This window comes from Podarcis pityusensis (assembly GCF_964106645.2).
Source record: "Podarcis pityusensis genome assembly, chromosome: 2".
Taxonomy (NCBI): Eukaryota; Metazoa; Chordata; class Lepidosauria; order Squamata; family Lacertidae; genus Podarcis; species Podarcis pityusensis.
In genome coordinates, this window is record NC_138029.1 from 115230446 (window position 1) to 115236046 (window position 5601).

Here is a 5601-nt window from a genome sequence, read left to right on the forward strand (position 1 = left end):
GCCAACTGTCAGGGAACTGACATCGGAGCTAGAGGCGGAGGGAAGGCTCTCAAATGATGCTGGAGAAGGGCCCAGCAGGGAGAGAGGCAGCTCAGCAGATGGGGAAGCAATTCAGCGCAACACCAGGAATAAAGGGGGGCAGATGGGGGAATCGGCGAGAGGGCTCCCAGACTCTTCACCGGACACCAGCGGGGAGAGCATGGGTCCTCCGCTACCCACGCCCACCCTGCGCAGAAGACTTCCGCGCAGAGAGAGTAGGAGGAGACTGGGTGTCAAACAACTTTTATGTTGGAAAAGGTTTAAGAAACGCCCACTGACGGATTCTGCTAGCGACTGAGGCAGCCACGAAGTGAAGGGCTGTCCAGACTGAAAGGTTTAACAAGGCAACAAAGCCAGGAGAGGCGGCAACTTACGCACGAGCAACCCATACTCATTACACCAACACCACTTCCTCCCCATCCCCCCATACATTTACGTTTCTATTTCCTCAATCCATCATATTCTTTTCTACCTCCTCCCACTTCCCTCCGCTCCCACTCGATTTCCTCCACATTATACAATTTACAATAATCTTTGCATTCTACAGTCTTCTCAAGTCATCTCTATATTCTAATTATCTTTCCTTACTAATTTTTCTTCCATCCAGTAATTCACATTTTAATCTAGGCATATTAGCATATATATATATATATATATTTAGCAATATTTTGCCATATATTCATCAAAATATTTCCACTCCTTTTTAAATTTTTGATTCGACTGATTTCTTATTATAGCAGTTAATTTTGCCAAAATTAAATAGTCATTTAGTTTACAAATCCATTCCTCTTTTGTGGGTATAGTTTGTGACTTCCACCTAGCAGCAATCACTATTCTAGCAGCTGAAACCTGCCTTTCGTCTCTCATGCTCTCCCTTGGGAATTAGCTCCTTCAATAGGTGCAGTGGGAACAGAGGTGAAAGGAAGTGACCTAGTAATTAGAATAAAAAAAACAATCCTACTCTCGCTCTTGTTCTGATTTAGTTTTTCAAACTCCTGAAAGACAGTGAGACACAGCTTCCTATAGACAATACCATCAACTATTCTGAATAAAATTTGAATTTTGAATGGGTACCACTTGAAACTTCCCTCAGCCTCAATCCTGCTCTCAGTTTCCCTTTTTCTTCAGCAAGGAACTGGTCATAGAGTTGGGAGCTCCAGAATCCCTTTCCTTCCTTACCTGATAAATATTAAAAGCATTCGCCTCTCGCAGAGCCATAGCTAGGTGATTTTGTGCCCCTGGCAGAACTGTCCAGATTGCACCCCCAACCATAGACAAATTAGCTTTTCTTTCCACCTCTCCTCCAACCCCTCCACCGATTCAGTTCACCCTCTATTAAAAACTGCTGTGAACAAAAATTGCCCTTTTCCCTTATGCGGTATCAAAGAGCCCATATAGAGTCCTTACATAGGTTCCCTATTGGTAGGAGAAGATAACAGAGGCCAACCAGAGAATATTGAGAAGCAAAGCAGCTAGTAAGCCTGATCTTTATTGATCTGTTGCAACAGGGTGCTCCCCTCACCCGCAGGAGAGGAGAGGAACCCAGAAAAATGGCGCACAAGGCCTTATAAAGACTTTTGAAATTGCACCCTGTAGATCAAGACCACCCCCAGAAACAGCATACATACATCACAAAAAAGGCAGTGTAAAACAGAAATTTTAATGTTGTATTTCCTCCTGTCGTTGTTTATCTCTTGTCTGGCAGGTTACTTGATTGGATTTCCTGGGGAGCCTGGCCAGTCTTTTGTAATGATAAATACTTAGTTCCTGGGCCAGGTCACAGGCTCACACCCTATTCATATCTTAAATGTGCCCTTAAGACAGGATTTGTGAGGAAAGAGACAATGGGGAGGTTTCCCACTTTGACCTTGCAGAGAAAACATTTGCTCAGTTTAGGAATCAAAATGGTTCCAGGTCGGTCTTCCTGTGCTGATCTATGTACGTGCTTGGTTGGTACGCTTATGAACATTACAATATATCTAAGACCTCAAAATTCCTATCACAAAACCTTTTCTTATGAGGCAATAGTCGATATTTTTATTTATAGACATATTTATGGACATATTTTTAGCCGATTTTGCACCTCCCCTCACCTGTTTCCCTGGCAGGGGCCTACCTCACTACCCCCTAGCTACGGCCCTGGCCTCTCTTTCTCCCTTCCCACTCATTCATCAGTTAAAGGTGGGTGTGAGAGATTGGCGTTAGATCAAGGACCGCATGTTTAGCATGCAAACTATTACCTTTGAGTGGGGCACACTTCTTAAATAATAAAATAAGAATAATAATACCCCATCCATCTGCTGTGTTTCCTCAGCCACTCTGGATGGCTTTCAGCATATTTAAACACATAATAAAAACATCAATCAGGAGGTTTTTCCTATGGAAAGGCCCCAAAATTAGGAGCATTGTAGCATTTGGCACATACAAGAACTTGAGCTCACAGCCTATGAGGAGAAAATCATATTCCTGTCCACTTTTGCCACATTTTCTATAACTCTTACCATGCCTCCCCATCGCTCACCTTTTTCCAAAAAGAGTCCGAGTTTGTTTTTCCACTTGTCAGCCTCGGTTGTCATAAGAGAATCAGGGTCAGAGAGGGGAATAAAGGGGAAATGATCATAATGATATCATTTTACCCAAAAGCCCCACAACAATAATAAACTGTGCCTTGAAGAACGCATCGTTGGGAATGTGTCATCTTACTTTGACTTTTTACGCATCGTTGAATGTGATATAATGTGTGCCTTTTCCATTTTTTTGCATCATCTTAATGTAATGTGCCTGTTGCTATTCATGTCTCACTGAAATGAGTCTAAATGTATTCTCCCTGAGGTGCCCTTACTGAAATGAATCTTTTCTCTACGAAGTGTACCTCTTTTCTCCATGAAGCTATCCTTTTAAAATGTGTTTCCCTTACAAAATGTATTTGTGAATATATCTTTAATGAAATGCCGTAGTATGCTGTACTTTTCTGAAAGTATCCAAAATGTAGTTTTAAAGAATGTAACAATCTAAGTATTTCAAAATGTATGTACTTGACTCAATATTGTATCTAAAAGGCTGCCAAAACTCAATCCACCACACTGCCTCCTACTGGGTCTGCAAACCATACCATGAATGCACACAGACATGAGCTCAAAATAAAGCAGTTTTATTTTCCAAAAAGTATGCAAACATCAGGCTATCACACCTGAATTGATAGCAATACAGAATAGGATTTCACATTAATATTTTAGCCATTTCCTGAACATCTTCTCAAACATCCAGCCTCACATCTGCATGTGGATTATCAGCAGTTGTGGAGGCTTTCCTGTAGATAAAGGAAAAGCCATTTAAGCAGATCCAAAATTAAATAACACATATCACCTGAGCCCTTCAGCAAATTGACACCTCCCAAAAGTCTTTCAACATCCTACTTACCTTATGTTAATCCACTCTTCGCACCACTCCTGTCGCTTCCCACCACCTCCGCTGCTATTGATCTGGATGAAAATCAAAAGGTATAAGACCTTTCTCTTGGGCATGGTTGGCCAATTGGTGTTAAAGAAGAATAGAACTTTTTTTATGTATGCAACAACAGCAGCAAGAATACTCATCGCGAAATATTGGAAGACACAAGATTTACCCACCAGGGAATAATGGTAGATGAAGTTGATGGACTACATGGAATTGGCGGAAATGACTGGCAGAATCCGAGACCAGGGGGAAGAATTGGTGGAAGAAGACTGGAAAAAGTTTAAAGACTATTTACAGAAATACTGTAAAATTAATGAATGTTAGAAAAATGTTGGAATGAAATTATATGGCTTTAGTAGAAATGTTACAAGGAATTAAGTATAAATAGATTAATAGAGCTTTAAAGGGAAAAATATGGTTAGAATGTGTTAAGATAGTTATAGAATAGAAAACAGAGGAAGATGGAGAGGAATTGCTGAAACAATTAACAGAAGTGGAATACAAAAGGGGAGGTGTGAGGAGGTCGAGGAAATAAGGGAAAGAAAGATAAGATGTTGAAATTGGATTGTGTTTTAAATGGTTTTTGTTTTGTTTTGTTTGTTTCTCTTTTTTTGGTATTGTATTGTATGTTTTTTCTTTTTTGGTGTTTTGTAGTGTTGTGTTTAATTTGTTGGAAAACTAATAAATATTATTATTTTTTAAAAGAAGAAAATCAAAAGGTGTAAGAATCAAGGCAGTCCTTTTGTTCGGGGTCTCTGACTCCATGTCATTGCGTGAGCGGGGACCCTGTTGCAACAGTTTTTTGTGGTGTTTTTTTCCCCCTCCTGTTCTTTAAACAAAGATCAGGCTTTGCTTTTTCCAAATCCTGGTGTGGTCTCTGTCTTTTCCCGACCGGTACGGAGCCTTCAATCGCGCTCCTTCGGAGGTCCTGGTCCTCCTTCTGAGGCAGGGACCCCTTGGGGAGGCAATTAAGTATTTATTTCACGGTCTCTGGGATCCCCTCCCTCATGTCACCCTTGAGCCTGTGATAGGAATTTTATGGTTTTAGATATATGGCAACGTTCATAACCACACGTACATAGATCAACACAGGAAGACCAATCTGGAACCATTTTGATTCCTAAACTGACCAAATCCTGGAAAAGCCTCCCCATTGTCTCTTTCCTCACAAATCCTGTCTCAAGGATATGTCTGTTTGAATAAGGTGTGAGCCTGTGACCTGGCCCAGGAAATAAGTATTTTACCACTACAAAAGAATGGCCAGGCTCCCCAGGAAATCCAATCAAGTAACCTGCTAGACAGGAGATAAACAAGGACAAGAGAAAAACAACATTTAAATTTCTGTGATGTAGGGGGATGTATCTGAGGGGTGGTCTTAGATTACACCCCTTCTGTGATGTATGCATAATGTTTCTGGGGGTGGTCCTGATCTAGAGAATGGGAATTTCAAAAGTCTTTATAAGGCCTTGCAGGCCATTGTTCTGGGTCCTCTTCCTCTCCTGCGTGTGAGGGGAGTACCCTGTTGCAACAGATTAATAAAGATCAAGCTTACTAGCTGCTTTGCTTCTCAATATTCTCTGGTTGGCCTCTGTTATTTTCTCCTACCAATAGGGAACCTATGTAAGGACTCTATATGGGCTCTTGGATACCCCATAAGGGAAAAGGGCATATTTTTATTTACAACAAGCCCTTCTGCACATGGCAAAATTAATCAGAATCGCACAAAATCCGGTGTGAAGAGAAGTCCTTCCTTTTGTGTGCCCTGACTCTCCCTCCTTTCAGCTTCACTGGGTCTTCACAGCAGATTAAAAAAGACCCAGTTATTTTTTTGATTATGAAGGACCCAATTTTCTCATATTGCTAAAAATGCTGTGTGATCCCAGTCTTCACCTAGGGGGCGGACCCAGTGTTTTTTCACGTTATCAGAGAGGCTGGTGATTTTGTCCACACTAGATAGATAGATAGATAGATAGATAGATAGATCTTTATTGTCATTGTCCCATGCAGGACAATGAAACTGCAAAACTACATAAAACTACCACAAAACTACATAAAACTACATAAAACTACATAAGAATTACATAAAACATTCAAAAACCCCTAAAA